Genomic DNA, 17,899 nt, shown 5'->3' with positions numbered 1-17,899 from the left:
ATAAATAGACAAATGAATAAACAAATAAATCCCTTCGTGACTTAAAAAAAAAAAGGTGAATGAGAGATAATCATTATTTTCACAAATAGCCTAGTAGAGTTATAAGTTGTGAACCTGAGTACGTACCGTGAGGGAGGTACAGATGAAGTCCAATGGGGGTCCAAAAAACAGAGAGCAAATAAAATGATGTGTACAAGAGAAATTTTTAAAGCTGTGAATACTGCATACATGTAAGTTTTTAACTTCCAAAAACAAGAAAAAGAGAATAAGTTTGGAGGCCTGGTCCTAGACCAGGGGTTGGAAGACTGTGACCCTAAACCTGTTTCTGTACAACCTTCAAGCTAAGAATTTTTTTTTAACATTTTTAAAGGGTTGTATTTAAAAAAAAACACCAAAGAAGAATGTACAACAGAGACCATATGCAGCTTGCAAAACCTGAAATGTCTGCTGTTTGGTCCTTTACAGGAAAAGTCTGCCAACCTCCTGATCTAGACCGAATTTTGCCATAACTGTATGACCATGGAGAAGCCTATCCTGTAAGTAATTGGGAGTTATTCATTAAGTGAAAAAGATGGCTAGATTTGGTGGCAGTAGGAGGATGAATAGAATGGGGGTAGTAAGTAGAAATTCTAGGAGGCAATTTAAAATCCAAATCTAGGGGCTTCCCTGGGGGCGCAGTGGTTGAGAGTCTGCCTGCCGATGCAAGGGACACGGGTTCGTGCCCTGCCCCGGTCCGGGAAGATCCCACATGCCGCGGAGCGGCTGGGCCCGTGAGCCATGGCCGCTGAGCCTGCGCGTCCGGAGCCTGTGCTCTGCAACGGGAGAGGCCACAACAGTGAGAGGCCTGTGTACCGCAAAAAAAAAAAAAAAAAAAAAATCCATGTCTAGCATCTAGAAAACCAGTGGGACGTGTAGATTTGGGAGTCATCAGTGCACATTCAGTGACTGAAAATAGAGCGGATGAAATCACCCAACGAAAAGACCAAAGATGGAAATTTGGAAATATCTACATTAAGGGGAGGATGGAAGGACACGGAAAGAATGAAGGAGACAGAGAAAAAGTGATCCAAGAGGTAGGAGGAGATAAGAGATCAATAGTATCACAGAAAAAGGAGGTTGTCCACAGTGTTAGTGCCAAAGAGAGGTAAAGTGGGATGGAGAATGAAAAGAAGCCATTGGCTATGTTACAGGTGACCCTGTGAGGACAGTTTCAGGAGGGTGGTAAAGTGGGGGTGGGAAGCAGTGGAGTGCGTTTCAGGATGTTGGTGGTAGAGGGAAGGATGTAGACCAGCTAGACCGAGGGGGAACAGAGTCAACAGAAGCAGATAACATCCATTTTGTCTACCATGCCACGGGTATATGAGGGTCAAATTAAATGTATGTGACAGTGCTTTGAAAACTATAAAGTAATCTACAAATAAAAGGTGTTGAGTTATTATAAATTAATTAACTTCCAGTTCTAAATTCGGTGAAACTATTTTTGTCCTTTCCTCAAAGTTTACAATCTAGAACCAACAATGTTCTATTCCCTATGAAGTATAAACTTTTCATTCTTCAAGACCTTTCTAGCAGCTGTGACCATCATCTTCCTAGTTTTTGACTTCCCAGTATGGCACTGTCTGTACCATCTAATCAAACCTATTTCTCCTCCTCCCTGCAAGCCTTATTTCCCTTCATTTGAGAGCTCTCACCCAGGCCATTTACTTTGTGTTAAGGTTTAAGAGTTGCTTGCTTTAAAGGTTGACAGATTTAGCAAATGAAAATGCAGGATGCCAATTAAATTTGAATTTCAGATAAACAACGAACAATTTTTAGTGTGTGTCCCATGGAATATTTGGGCACAGGCATCCTGACTTTTCTTTGGCAACCCTACCGCCTCTGTTCTCTTAGTTTATCCGTATGGGTCTCTTCATTTAGAACTCAACTCAAAGCTCATCTCTACTCCTTGGCATGATGATTTAATAAAAAGAACACAGCCTTTTATAGACAATCACACTTGGATTCAAGCCCTGGCCCTCCACTTACCTGTTGTGTGACCTTGATTAAATCTCTTCATTTCTTTGAATCTGTACATTACTTTTCAAGGCTCTTATTAGGATTAAAGTAAACAATGTTTAGTTTGTTTGCTTAGGACTTACATATTTATTGAAACCTCTCCTATCCAAAAGATAATGTCTCTGCTTTGCCTGCCCTCTCTGCTTAGATATTCAACTTGTACTTCCTTCAATTGTATTGCTGTTTAGGTTTTCAGTCTGGGTCAGAGTCCTGGGGAGGGGGTCTTGTCTTTCTCATCAACCAGGGGAGGATCTAGCTGAATCATTCCTTATAGTACCTAAGGCAGGGGTCTACCCACAGGGAGCCTCAGGGTAGGGATAGATTGATGGGTTCCCGTGTGCCTTTTTTCTCTGGACTACTTGGAAGAACCTCAAGGTCAAGTCCCTAGGGAGCTCAAGGTCAAATCATCAGGGTGCTCAAGAGTAAGTCTTCCAGCCTAGGTCTTCTTGCCACTGCTATGCTACTAGCTCTGCACAGGTTTTCTGAGGGGGTTGATGATGAAGAAGGTTGTGGTAAGCCCTTTGGGGTGAGAGGTGAATAATGGGGGCGGGTAGCCAGAGTAATTGTTATTACTAGTGTTCTTCTCTGTGACTCAGATTAATTGTAAATACTGAGATTCGGAAGAGAGAATTATAGTGATGGGAAACAGGTAGAAAGGTAAAGGCCTTCAGTGGATATTCTTTTTAACCCCCAGTTCCCAGCCAGAGGATGTAACTTCCTTTGCTCAGTTGGGCTCCTCTGTCTGCCCCCAGTAGCCCTACAGCGTAGGTGGGAGGTAGAATCTTAATGTCCCAGCTTCCTCTGGCCTGAAGCTTACTCTCGGTGATCCCTACTGTAATATCTGCTTCCTCTCACCCTAGCTGCTGGAGATGTGGATAAGCAGCCAGGTTATCTAGATCTCCCAGCTCTGAGTTTTATCTCCAGCCCAAGGGAAGGGTGGAGAAACCTACACCTGACCAAACTCAGTAATAGAAAGTGGTTCCCCCTCCCTGGCTTCTCTTCTCTGGTCCCCTGGAGCTTATTTCACTGGAAGGGAACGCAGGTTGATGTATTTTTAAATGGCTTTGATTTTATCACCTTGCTTAATGATTTGGCACGTTATTTATTAGATGGGGAGCTTCCCAGAGGGGCCTGGCCCATTAACGTATAAATAATGTGGCAAATAGTTCAATAGAGCCGTAAAAAAAGTGATTTAGAAATAAATTGACCTCTGTTTGCTACATGTAAACGAAGGCCCAGGGTCATAATGTATTTCGTGTCCTGAAGCTGGGATGGTGGGGTTGAGGTGGGAAGGGATGAGTAGGAGGCTGGTGCAGACACTGGGGAGATTTTTTTTTTGGTCACAGCTCTTTTTTTCTCTGCCACGGTTGAGGGTGTGGCAGACATCATGTGGGCTGCATCTGCTATGTGTGTATCGGGGTGAGTAGATACCCATGGTCTGGGGCAACAATACAATTGGTAAGGATTGGGGAGGGGTGGTTTGAAGTGGAGGATTCTTTCTGGACACAAATCCCTGTTTGTGATTTTGTCATTATTGAGAAGTTGACATTTGACCCACATAGGTGGAAAGAGAAGTTGATAGTTTGGGAAGCAGGAGCTGTCTTGGTGCATTCAGGTGAGCGAGGTGAGCACCTTGGATGGGGATGATATCTGGTTCTTCTCTCCCTAGTACGGTGTGTAGCACATAGTAGGCAGTCAACTAACTGTTTATTAACACAAATCCATATATCTACTATGATTAAAGGGGGGAAAGAATGGTACAGATAATTTCTGAACTAGTGGTGGATAACTAATGGGTATAATAGTTAACAGTCACTGAGAGCTTAGTATTCACTAGACATTTTATTAATCACTTTACATATGTAACCTAATTAAATCTTTTTTATGTTTAAATTGTAAAATATGACACATATTCATTAAAGTGTATAAAGGATATGCGTGCATTTTAATGAATAACGTGGCACCTAGAAACACCCATGTAACCGCCACTCCTAAAAAGAAAGAGCTTTGCCAGCATCCCAGAAGCTCCCTGGCAGTCCCTTTCTGATCACAATTGCTTCGCTTTCCCAAAGGTAACTATCCTGTATTTTGTAATAATTTTCTGGCCTTTCATAATAGTTTTAGTATCAATGTATGTGTCCTTAAACAATATAGTTTTGCCTTTTTTTTTTTTTTTAAGATTTTTTGATGTGGACCATTTTTAAAGTCTTCATTGAATTTGTTACAATATTGCTTCTGTTTTATGTTTTGGTTTTTTGGCCCCGAGGCATGTGGGATCTTAGCTACCCGACCAGGGATCAAACCTACACCCCCTACATTGGAAGGCAAAGTCTTAACCACTGGACCGCCAACAAGTCCCAGTTTTGCCCTTTTCTGAATTTTATGTTGATACACTCAAATTTTGAGTATTCTTTTGTCTTACATTTTTTACTCAGCATTTTAGTTGTGAGGTTCATTCATGTTGCTGCTTGTAGCTGTAGTTTACTAATTGTCATTGCTATACGTATTGCGCTGTGTGTGAATATGCAGTATTTTATCCATTCTACTGTTGGTGGACATCACATCCTTTCTAGTTTTTTTTTAATTAATTATTAATTAATTAATCTTGGCTGCACCGGGTCTTAGCTGCGGCACGTGGGATCTTTTAGTTGCGGCATGTGGGATCTTTAGTTGTGGGATGTGGGATCTAGCTCCTGACCAGGGATCAAACCCGGCCCCCCTGCATTGGGAGCGTGGAGTCTTACCCACTGGACCACCAGGGAAGTTCCTCCAGTTTTTATCAATTGAAAACAATGTTGCTTTGAACATACTTAAACATGTATCCTAGTGCGATTGTGCCCGCATTTTGTAGGGTCTCTACCTGGCAGTAGAATTTCTGGGTTATAGGGTACGTGAACATTCAAGTTTGCTCAGTAATACCAAATTGCTTCCCAAAGTATCTGTACCAATTTTCACTCTAGAGTATCTGAGAGTTCCTGTTGTTCTACCATCCTTGCCAGCTCTCGGTAGTCTCAGAATTTTCCAGTTTAATCCTTACAATATCATATGAAGTTGGAATTTTTATTATTGCCATTTTACAGACGATTAAACTGAGGCTTAGTGTGTTTAAGCAACTTGCTCAGAGTTGTATAACTGGCAAATGGCAGACCAGTATTTGAACTTAAGCCTGACCCCATACTCAAGCTTGAAATCTCAATATTTGCACTTTATCTTGATAATGAATACTTTGAGATTTTGGATAAATTCTATAACAAAGCTCTTCTGCACATTTAACTTTTTAAACCAATTAAAAATTTTTGTTATATATAACAATATATAAAATGGACCATCCTTCATGCTTGCTACCAACTTGTGCAGTGGAGAAGGTGGCTGGTTTCATATGTGGGGTGGGGGAAGACATTAAGATTAAATATTTAACCTTAAATATTAAAGATCTGGGCTTCCCTGGTGGCGCAGTGGTTGAGAGTCCGCCTGCCGATGCAGGGGACGCGGGTTTGTGCCCCGGTCCGGGAAGATCCCACGTGCTGCAGAGCGGCTGGGCCTGTGAGCCATGGCCGCTGAGCCTGCGCGTCCGGAGCCTGTGCTCCGCAACGGGAGAGGCCACAACAGTGAGAGGCCCGTGTACTGCAAAAAAAAAAAAAAAAATTAAAGACCTGTTAGAGAGCAGCTAACATGGAGTTGGCTGTAGGATGTCCAGAAGAAGCTTTCAGAAATGATCCAGACCACCCCCCTCTATAGGCTAGTGAAAGATCTGAAAACAACTCCAGGGCAAAGTACTCCGCCCAGGAGCCCGAAAGTCCTTTTTTTCATGCTACCTTAATTTCTGCTACGGTTTTAACTCATCCCCTCTAGTTCATCCTTCCAAAGACAACTCTTAATATATGATCAAAGGCCCCCTTTCTGGTTTCAGGGTATCTTGCTGGCTGGGCAGAGTTTCCAACAGAGTCAGGGCTTTAGAATGTCTTTCATCCCAAGAGCTCAAAGCCTCCCACGGACATTAGCCCATTAATCACCAAGCTGCTCTGTGAAGTTGAGAACTAGTCAGTGGGAGCCTCCCCCGCTTCCCAGATAGAGAAACTGAGTCCACGACTTGTTCAGAACTGCCCAGGGAGTCAGGGTGGAGCCAGGAAAGGAACCTAAGGGTCCAGGGAGACCATCTCCTCGACTGCCAGTGATTCAGGGCTCCAGTTTTTTGCACATTCAGCACAAAAAAGAACTCACTAGAGAATGGTGAAAGATGAGGCTAGTATTTCAGAATATTGGACTCCTTTTTGAATTGCTGACAAAGATAGCCTTGCCCAAGGAGATGTGCATACTTCAATACTGGGGCCGAAGACATTCTTTTTTTTTCTTTTAATTGGAGTATAGTTGATTTACGATATTATATTAGTTTCAGGTGTACAGCATAATGATTCAATATTTTCATAGATTATATTCCATTTAAGTTATTACCAATCCTAAATATGCTACCAGAAAACTACTAGAGCTAATCAATGAATTTCGTAAAGTAGCAGTATACAAAATTAATGCACAGAAATCTCTTGCATTCCTATACACTAATGATGAAAAATCTGAAAGAGAAATTAAGGAAACACTCCCATTTACCATTGCAACAAAAAGAATAAAATACCTAGGAATAAACCTACCTAAGGAGACAAAAGACCTGTATGTTGAAAACTATAAGACACTGATGAAAGAAATTAAAGATGATACAAACAGATGGAGAGATATACCACGTTCTTGGATTGGAAGAATCAACATTGTGAAAATGAATATACAACCCAAGCAATCTACAGATTCAATGTAATCCCTATCAAATTACCAATGGCATTTTTCACAGAACTAGAACAAAAAAATTTCACAATTTGTATGGAAGCACAAAAGACCCTGAATAGGCAAAGCAATCTTGAGAAAGAAAAATGGAGCTGGAGGAATCAGGCTCCCTGACTTCAGACTATACTACAAAGCTACAATAATCAAGGCAGTATGGTACTGGCACAAAAACAGAAATATAGATCAATGGAACAAGATAGAAAGCCCAGAGATAAACCCACGCACCTGCGGTCATCTTATTTTTGATAAAGGAGGCAAGAATATACAATGGAGAAAAGACAGACTCTTCAATAAGTGGTGCTGGGAAAGCTGGACAGCTACATGTAAAAGAATGAAATGAGAACACTCCCTAACACCATACACACAAAACAACTCAAAATGGATTAAAGACCTAAATGTAAGGCTAGACACTATAAAACTCTTAGAGGAAAACATAGGCAGAACACTCTATGACATAAATCACAGCAAGATCCTTTTTGACCCACCTCCTAGAGGAGTGGAAATAAAAACAAAAATAAACAAATGGGACCTAATGAAACTTAAAAGCTTTTGCACAGCAAAGGAAACCATAAACAAGACGAAAAGGCAACCCTCAGAATGGGAGAAAATATTTGCAAATGAAGCCACTGACAAAGGATTAATCTCCAAAATATACAAGCAGCTCATGCAGCTCAATATCAAAAAGCAAACAAGCCAATCCAAAAATGGGCAGAAGACCTAAATAGACATTTCTCCAAAGAAGATATACAGATTGCCAACAAGCACATGAAAGGATGCTCAATATCACTAATCATTAGAGAAATGCAAATCAAAAGTACAATGAGGTATCACCTCACACCAGTCAGAATGGCCATCATCAAAAAATCTACAAATAATAAATGCTGGAGAGGGTGTGGAGAAAAGGGAAGCCTCTGGCACTGTCAGTGGGAATGTAAATTGATACAACCACTATGGAGAACAGTATGGAGGTCCCTTAAAAAACTAAAAATAGAACTATCATATGACCCAGCAATCCCACTACTGGGCATATACCCTGAGAAAACCATAATTCAGAAAGAGTCACGTACCACAATGTTCATTGCAGCTCTATTTACAATAGCCAGGCCATGGAAGCAACCTAAGTGTCCATCGACAGATGAATGGATAAAGAAGATGTGGCACATTTATACAATGGAATATTACTCAGCCATAAAAAGAAATTAAATTGAGTTATTTGTAGTGAGGTGGGTAGACCTAGAGTCTGTCATACAGAGTGAAGTAAGTCAGAAAGAGAAAAACAAATAGCATATGCTAACACATATATATGGAATCTAAAAAAAAAAAAAACAATGGTTATGAAGAACCTAGGGGCAGGACGGGAATAAAGACGTAGACCTACTAGAGAATGGACTTGAGGACATGTAGAGGGAGAAGGGTAAGCTGGGACAAAGTGAGAGAGTGGCATGGACATATATACACTACCAAATGTAAAATCAATAGCTAGTGGGAAGCAGCCGCATAGCACAGGGAGATCAGCTCGGTGCTTTGTGACCACCTAGAGGGGTGGGATAGGGAGGGTGGGAGGGAGAGAGATGCAAGAGGGAAGAGATATGGGGATATATGTATATGTATAGCTGATTCACTTTGTTATAAAGCAGAAACTAACACACCATTGTAAAGCAATTATACTCCAATAAAGATGTTAAAAAGAAAACAACCCCAAAATAAAGTTATTACCAAATAATGGCTATATTTCCCTGTGCTGTACTATATATCCTTGTTATTTATCTATTTTATGCATAATTTGTACCTCTTAATTCCATACCCCTATCTTGCCCCTCCCTGCTTCCCTCTTCCCACTGGTAACCACTAGTTTGTTTTCTGTATCTGTGAGTCTATTTCTGTTTTGTTATATACATTTGTTTGTTTTACTTTTTATATTCCACATGTAACAGATATCACAGTATTTTTCTTTCTCTGTCTGACTTATTTTACTAAACATAATACACTCTAGGTCCATCCATGTGTGGCAAATTTCATCCTTTTTTATGGCTGAGTAATATTCCATTGTATATGTGTGCCACATCTTCTTTATCCATTCATCTGTTGATGGATACTTGGGTTGCTTCCATATCTTGGCTATTGTAAATAATGTTTCTGTGAACATTAGGGTGTGTGTATCTTTTCGAATTAGAGCTTTTCTGTTCTTCAGCTATATACCCAGGAGTGGAATTTCTGGATCACATGGTGGTTCTATTTTCAGTTTTTTGAGGGACCTCCATACTGTTTTCCACAGTGGTTGCACCAATTTGCATTTCTACCAATAGTATACAGGGTTCCCTTTTCTCCACATCATTGCCAACATATGTTATTTGTAGACTTTTTGATGATAGCCATTCCAGCAGGTGTGAGGTGACATCTCATTGTGGTTTTAATTTGCATTTCTCTAATGATTAGTGATGTCGAGCATCTTTTCATGTGCCTGTTACCCATCTGTGTGTCTTCTATGGAAAAATGTCTATTCAGGTCTTCTGCCCATTTTTCAATCAGGTTTTTTTTGATTTTTGATATTGGGTTGTATTGTATGAGCTGTTTATATATTTTGGATATTAACTCCTTATTGGTTGTATTATTTGCAAAAGTTTTCCCCATTCAGTAGGTTGTCTTTTCATTTTGTTGATGGTTTCCTTTGCTGGGCAAAAGTTTTGAGTTTAATTATGTCCCATTTGTTTATTTTTGCTTTTATTTCTTTTGCCATAGGAGACAGATCCAAAAAATATTGCTATGATTTATGTCAAAGAACATTCTGCCTATGTTCTTACCTAGGAGCTTTATGGTTTCTGGTCTTACATTTAGCTCTTTAATCCATTTTGAGTTTATTTTTGTATATGATGTGAGGAAATGTTCTAATCTCATTCTTTTACATGTAGTTGTCTGGTTTTCCCAGCATCACTTATTGAAGAGACTGTCTTTTCTTCACTGTCTATTCTTGCTTCCTTTGTTGTAGATTTATTGGCCATAAGTGTGTGGGTTTATTTCTGGTCTCTCTATTCTGTTCCATTGATCTATGTGTCTATTTTTGAGCCAGAATCATGCTGTTTTGATTACTATAGCTTTGTAGTATATTCTGAAGTCAGAGCGCATGATACCTCCAGCTTTGTTCTTTCCCCTCCAGATTGCTTTGGCATTTTGGGGCCTTTCGTGGTTCCATATAAATTTTAGGATTATTTGTTCTAGTTCTATGAAAAAGGTCATGGATGTTTTGATAAGTATTATATTAAACCTGTAGATTTCTTTGGGTAGTGTGATAATTCTTCCAATCCAAGAACATGGGATATCTTTCCATTTCTTTGTATCAGCTTCAATTTTCTTCATCACTGTTTAAAAATTTTCAGAGTATAGGTCTTTCACCTTCTTGGTTAAGTTTATTCCTAGGTATTTTATTCATTTTGATGCAATTTTAAAAGGGATTCTTTTCTTGCTTTCTCTTTCTGATTGTTCATTATTAGTGTATAGAAAAGCAACAGATTTCTGTATATTGATCTTGTATCCTGCAGCTTTACCATATTCACTTATTAGTTCTAATAGTTTTTTGGTGGAGACTTTAGGGTTATCTATATACGGTATCATGTCATCTGCAAATAGTGACAGCTTTACTTCTTTAGGGTCATTTATTTTTGCAACTTCAGTTGTGCTTCGTACATAGAAGGCCCTTAATAACTGTTTGCTGAGTGAAGGTGTGAACAAATAAATGACAGGATGCCTGAATTTGTTTTACTGATCTGGGCATCCTCCTCACTCCCAATTTTTTCTTCTAACATGAACACCTTTGGGAAGGGGCACGGGCATGAGGAATTGAACTTTTAGTTGAACTTCTCTGGATGAGATGTGCGCCTGAATGGAGCAGTGAGGAAAGGTGCCTTAGGTTGAAGGCTGGGAATGGAAGAGGGGAGGGAGGAGGAGTTCCTGAGACTCAGTCTTACTTTGCCCAAGAAGATCTGTAAAGGAAACTAAAATGTAAGCTTACTTCAGGTATTCTGTGAGTTCCTGCCCCTCACCTGCCAGAGTATTCCTCTGGGACAGGCACCTTGGCCAGTTATAGCCTTCATCCATTCCGCTGCAAACAGCAGAGCTCTGGCCACATGACCAGATATGAATGTGAATTTTATTTGCTCCAGGTACCCATCATTTTAGTGACATTATCAATGGGTTACTGTTTAGGGGAAGCAGTGAACATATGTCACTTTAAAATGCTCTAAGTATGCTCAGAGATCACAAAATCAAAGAATCCTTTAGGGCTGGAGGAAATCCTTGAGGTCATGGCTTACACATCCCTCTGTTGCAGTGGAAGTTGCCTAACTCAGTGAACTGGAGGAGAATTATCTTGTTTAGAATGTTTGCTTTTGCGACTCCTTATGTATATCTCTACATATGACTCCATGTATATATGCAAATCGGTTTAACCGTAATATGTAAGAATCTCTCCGTGTGTCAGGGTGGGGAGGTCCACATTTGCGTAGGCTGCTTTGCTTCCTTTGCTAACGTCTTTTCCTTTAGACTACGTGTAGCTCTTCTCTGTCTTCACACCCTCCTTCCCCTCACCCATCACATGATGCTCGTTGGAAGCTCCTGAGGAATCTTGAGGTTGGGGTTGGGGATATTCACCCTCAACTCTTCTCCTGGCCTGTCTTTATTTCAGCCACCCATCTGATACCATCGCCGTCTCTAGGCGGGCTCCCTGCTGCCTGCATTTATCTCCCTGTTTTATGATGTCATTTAATTAGCTCACACACGGTGGTTTTATGGGACAAACATGGCCTTGTTTGCCTTATAACTGAATTTCACAGCTCTGTGGGGACAGGTCAGGAGATCTCAGCCCCGCGGTGTTTGGAGTTCAGGAATCCTGGACCTTTAGGAACCTAGGAATTTTGGTAATGATCTGAATTGGAGATCCATCTTCCACAAACTAAAAAAGTGTCACTTCTCTCTTCTCTAGTTGCCCATCCCACAGCGTATGAATAACCCTGTTGCAGAAGTGTGAACGCTGTGCCACCATCAGTGTCTGTCCTGAATCTCTGTTGCTCGTGTGACGGTCATACTACTTTTGATCCATAAATAGAATGGCCACTTATAGGATAGTTAGAAGCCTCCTAAACGTCCATTCTAGGGGAATGAGATACTGATAGTAGGGTTGACATTAAAATAGGGCTTGTGAGCTTGAGGTCCCCAAGTGAGAAAAATTGAGAGGATCTTATTCCTTTGACAGAGGAACTTGTGGGCCTAGTGGAACCGTTGGGGTGTTGAACCAAACAGGGTTCATCCAGATGCTAAGTAGGGAATTGGGGGTTACTGTTTATGCAAGTCTGTAAGAACACAATGTACGTGTGTGTGTGTTGGGGGGGTGTGGGTGTGGGTGTGTTGTTTTGTTAGTTGATTTGGTCATGAAGGTCTGGGAATATATAAACTATCCAGAATCATTGTGGAAAGATACATTCCATCTGCATTTCCTACACCTCTAATGAAGGAGACCCTGCCCTCTGCTGCCATGTGTGACAACCTTTTGTACAGGCAGATTTCTTTTTCCTCTTGTCCACAAAGTCACCAGAAGACTTACACGTGCACACATTAGAAATGTTCATAAGCCATCTCTCGATAAATACACTATTCTTTTCTCAGCTTTAGACAACATGTTTCCTGGCTTGGTGTCGGTGAGGAACCAAGTATGTGTATATGGAATCTGCACAGAGGCAAGAAATGGGCCAGAGGAGCCATGAGAAATCTGCTTCTTTCGCTCTCTGCCTGCTCTCTTCACCCCCTCTGCCCTGCAGGGATGAACTTTTCAACCCCAGGCCCCCACTCCTGTCCTCCGTCTGTTCTTCTCTCCCTCCTTAGTCTGGCTCCCGTCTCTCATGTCCCCCTCCCTGGACTCTCCCCCTCCCTACATACAGCTCCTCCTTCTGAAACCCATCAGTCCGCTTTCTCCAAAACCACTGGCAGAAAGACGTGTATGAAAAGTAGCCTGGAAATGGGTAAGCAGTGCTTCTAGGAAAAGGGGAGCCGAAGCAAACGTCAGTCTGGGGTGGGAGGAATATTAGGAGAGAGTAGCAACTGGGGGAGCACCCCGAATTGTAGCTATAAGTAAGAAGAAGTAACATAATCCTAATCTCAGACACAGAGACTTATTTGAATATACGAATATGTTTTAAATTTAAAATTGGGTTTTCTAAATATCACTCCCCTTCTGGAATAGTCTGGATCTAGTTCTGCTTGGAAGCCAAAGGTTAGACCAAATGATTCCCAGACTCACAGAGGAAGGACCCAATCTTTCTGGGGCCTCTGTTTTGTCAGGCTGTCTTCAGAAAATTTAGCCTAAATCCCTCCTGCTGCTGCTTCCAACACCTTATGAGACTGGTGATGCCTACAATTCATCTTGAATGTCCCCTCCTCCCTGGGAGCTTGTGATAACACATCTCACCTAAAAAACCATTAGGCTCTGAAAGTGTTGGGACTGGCCCCGGCACGCCTTTGCCCTTCTGTGCTGTCCTATCTCTGGATGACTTCAGAGAAGGTGTTCAATGGATGCTCCAACCTTCCCCTCCTCTTTCCTCTGAATTGCCAATATATTTTCTCTGACAGTTTGCACAGATAGTTAAGATACCATGTAATTACTGTTGCATTTGAAAGCCAAACATGACTTATCTCTGACAAGCTCAGTCACCTTTGGGATGACTTGGGGTGTGTATGTGTGTTTGTGTATGTTTGTGGGTGTGTGTGTGTGTGTGCACGTATGTATATGTATGTTGGTTATGTTTTTTTGTGGGAGCAGAGTGAGTATTAGACCCTATGCCTTTCTCTCACTCAGTTACCTTTCTTTATTGAATCAAGAAACTGGAGTGTGCAGAGCAGGAGGGAGGCTCCCAGTGTGATGGGAACGATGTGATACCCAGGATAATGACAAACGTGCAGACATAATGAGATAAGGGCAGAGGTCTAGGTAGTGATGGAGGATGGAGAGACACCACTAGATGCAAAATGGGTGACTTATCCACAGAGAACTTCCTTCAGGAGAGGTTGTGGGAGAGTGTTTGGAAGAGGCAGATTAGGACCAGAGAGAAGGAAAGGACGATATCTTTTTGTTTTTTTAGCATCTTTATTGGAGTATAATTGCTTTACAATGGTGTGTTAGTTTCTGCTGTATAATAAAGTGAATCAGCTATACATATACATATATCCCCATATCCCCTCCCTCTTGCGTCTCCCTCCCACCCTCCCTATCCCACCACTCTAGGTGGTCACAAAGCACCGAGCTGATCTCCCTGTGCTATGCGGCTGCTTCCCACTAGCTATTTTACATTTGGTAGTATATATATGTCCGTGCTACTCTCTCACTTTGTCCCAGCCTACCCTTACCCCTCCCCGGGTCCTCAAGTCCATTCTCTACATCTGCGTCTTTATTCCTGAAGGACGGTATCTTTGATGAGAGAAAAGAATGACCTTTAAGGGAGAAGGGGAGACATTTGCAGGGAAGGAAGTAGTTTTGCCTGGCTGAAAGGCAATATCTGAGTGAAGAAGTCATAGTTGGGGGTGGGGGGGCAGGGAGAGGGCTGTTCCAATGGGCAGAGGGATCGAAGTGCTGGTGGTGTTTCATCAAACCGCTGCTGGGAGGCATTAGGTAGTCCTTTGACATACTAGGTCCAGGATGGGAAGATTTTTCCGTGCAGTGAGGAATTGGGCTTGGAAAGAATAAGGGGTTAGGGCAATGGGGAGATGGAGGCAGCTATGAGGAATAGGGGAGAAAGACTGGGGAGATCACTAGCAGGGCTTCTAAACTTGTGACGGGGGAAGGGTGACCAGTTCTTTTCCACTTCCCTTCTTATTCCAGTAGGAAAGTTTAAGGTTGGACAAGAGAAAGGATTATATAATTTCCCAAAGCAAAATACACCATTCAGTTCGTGATCTCCGTGCCCTAAAATAGGTCTGGCATGTGTGGAGGGCAGCTGCTTGTATGGCAGGAAGGTGCGCAGGGAGAGGGCCCATCTTCAGCCCTGGCGGTAGAATGGGAGTGGGAGTTGTTGGAGTTCTTCAGTTTTGCTCTTGGCGTCTCTGGCTCAGGTTTCTGTCAGTACAGACCTGCATCCTGGCCCCGCCCCAACTGTTGATTATACCCCTTGGGATGCATCATTGCTAGGAAAGCAGATGTGCCAGATGTGACATGTTTGAAAGAAAAAAAAAATCCCTTACCTCTGAGCCTTGGGGAGAGCAGATAATCACTCTCTTGCTGCTGCTCGTGGCGAGGGCAGGGCTGAGGTGGGGTTTGTGCCAGATTTGAACCCTCTCGCCCCTCTGCAGGAGGATCTCCAAGCACGAGAGAAAGAAGGGAAACTGAGGCCCATATCAAACAGAAGAGATTTTGCTTGCACAGTACTGGTGGGCTGCAGCTATTTCATCTTTCTGGGTTGAGTAACTTACGTAAGGAGGTGCTGGTGTGTGTGTGTGTGTGTTTCTAGGAACGAAACCCAATGGCCTCACTTCGGTTTATGTACCAAATTCTCCTGGAGGACCCCCGGGACTTCCTGGGAAGCTTCCTGTTCCATGCCCTGCTACTGCCTACTAGTTGTTCCTACTATTATTTTTTTTCTGTCCTTGGAAATTGAGCTCAGAACTTGCAATGTGTCTTGTCCTTCGCCTGAGGTGACAAGATGTCTCCTGAGGCTTGCTGACAGACGTCTCAGTCTGGGAAGCCCCATCATGCTTTGCTTGTGCCTCGTTGCCAAGATGGCACCTGAGGTACCCAAATGTCAGGGCCCCGGTGCTTCAGCTACTTCCCCAGCCATTTCCCAATGCTGATGGGACAGAGGAACAATTCCTTTGATAAGACCAGGAGGGGATTAGGAGAAGAAATCCAAGAAATACTCTTGGGTGTACTAGAAAATTCTAAGTCTGAGGTCGATGTAAAGTCAGACGATACTGCACGGTGCCTGGGGAACAGGTATAATGGTTCCACTGTATCCACAATCCTTAGGAATGTAGTTGATTCCCAGAAAACTTTGCTCAGATTCCTAGGACGTGGTTCTTGAGTACATCTTTGTTTAAATGTTGACATTTCCTATTTTCTAAACCGGATTCTAACTCTTCTAATCTGACTTCAAAAAAAGTGGACCTCTGGGACTTCCCTGGTGGCTCAGTGGTTAAGAATCCACCTGCCAATGCAGGAGACACAGGTTCAAGCCCTGGTCCGGGAAGATCCCACATGCCGCGGAGCAACTAAGCCCGGGTGCCACAACTACTGAGCCCGTGCTCTAGAGCCCATGAGCCACAACTACTGAAGCCCGTGTGCCTAGAGCCCGTGCTCCACAACAAGAGAAGCCACCGCAATGAGAAGCCCGCACACTGCAACGAAGAGTAACCCCTGCTCGCCACAAGTAGAGAAAGCCCGCTCACAGCAACGAAGACCCAAAGCAGCCAAAAATAAATAAAGAAAGAAATACTTAAAAAAAAAAAAAAAAGTGGACCTCTGACCAAGACATCTAACCCTAGGCTGACCCTAGGATTTTAGTGCATGTAAGTTAGTAGAGTTCTGTTGTCTCTGCCAACTAAAAGTCCACTGACTAAACCCAATCTCAGAGTAGCTCTATCCCTACTTCTATCCTCAATCCTGATCCTGAAATTAACCCTAACTCAAATCCCAATTCTACCTCTGCTTCTCCACCCCCACCTTTCACTGCATAGAATGATTTGAGGGGAGGAGGGGCTGGGGAAGAGAGGGCAAGATGATGAATGCCTCTGGGGAAAAGGAGGAGAAGGAGATCCAGCCAGAGCGACCTGGAGGAGCCAGTGTGGGATCTGGAAGCCTGGGGCATGATCCCGGTACTTGCCAAGCCATGAGTCACAACATCATTCTCCATGGCATTTTGCTGGAGGTATGGGCTGGCAGCTGGTAAACAGGCTTGCTTCGAATTAGGTGCTTCTCCTCTGCCCCTCTCCCTCATTTGGAGGAGAAGGGAGAAGACTTCCATCCTGAGGGTTCTTCTTTCTTTCCTTTTAGATTTCATGAGACCCAAGCTAAGCAAGAGGAAAGACTTGGCACTTTGTCATTGGTTGCGAGGAAATTGTGGAGAGATAAATTACTGGAAATGCAGAGCCTTGAAGCTTCCAAATGGGGGAGGTGACCTAGTCCAGTCCCCTGAGCGTCACCCCCCTCAGGGATGCCGAGTTGCTCCGCTCTGCCCTGTGCCCTCTCATGACAGGGCCCACGCACTAACCCACCTCCCTGCCACGGTTGTCATTGCTAAAATCCAGACAGGCATCCACTGTGGCTGGATAGAGATCTTTATGGGGTAAACCTGTGCTTGTGAATGAAATAACAGCTGGAAACACCTGGAACTTTTCTCCAAGCCTGGTACCTCTCCCCAGCTAACTTCGGTCACAATGAGTCAGTTTTCTATCTACAAAATGGAACCAGCCTGGACCCTTACTCTTTTTTTTTTTTTTTTTTTGCGGTACGCGGGCCTCTCACTGTTGTGGCCTCTCCCGTTGTGGAGCACAGGCTCCAGACGCACAGGCTCAGCGGCCATGGCTCACGGGTCCAGCCGCTCCGCGGCATGTGGGATCCTCCCAGACCAGGACAAGAACCCGTGTCCCCTGCATCGGCAGGCGGACTCTCAACCACTGCGCCACCAGGGAAGCCCTGGACCCTTACTCTTGAGGAAGGGAGAGAAGGAGCCGGACACTAATGATTGCTTTCTGATGCTGAGGGATGATCAGGGTTAGTACTGTTTATTCCTTGGGGAAGCCAGACAACCATCAGCCTGACTCTAAACACAGTTCAACACAGTCTCTGCCCTTATGGCTCATGGAAACTCTACTCCTTCCCCCTCTATCCTTAGCCCACATCTGCCAATCCTACTGTAACTACTACAGGTAGGACTGAAGGGAAAGGATGGTGCCTGGTTTTCTGATCTATTCCCTCTAGGCCTCATTTGCACATCCTGGAGCAGAGTTTACACTTCCTCCCATCCCAGATTTAGCTCCT

At 43.1% G+C, this 17,899-nt stretch overlaps 1 long non-coding RNA gene across 1 annotated transcript in view; it reads left to right on the top strand.

The window, feature by feature from the left end:
• LOC117314238 (uncharacterized) overlaps window positions 1–17,899 on the top strand; it is a 160,098-nt gene that overhangs the window by 103,714 nt on the left and 38,485 nt on the right. Inside the window, exon 5 of the long non-coding RNA XR_004528957.2 lies at window positions 466–536. This is a non-coding gene — a long non-coding RNA (uncharacterized lncRNA). The remainder of the gene's footprint in view (window positions 1–465; window positions 537–17,899) is intronic.

Source organism: Tursiops truncatus, chromosome 11, assembly GCF_011762595.2.
Source record: "Tursiops truncatus isolate mTurTru1 chromosome 11, mTurTru1.mat.Y, whole genome shotgun sequence".
Taxonomy (NCBI): domain Eukaryota; kingdom Metazoa; phylum Chordata; class Mammalia; order Artiodactyla; family Delphinidae; genus Tursiops; species Tursiops truncatus.
This window is presented reverse-complemented; position numbering and strand designations above follow the sequence as displayed.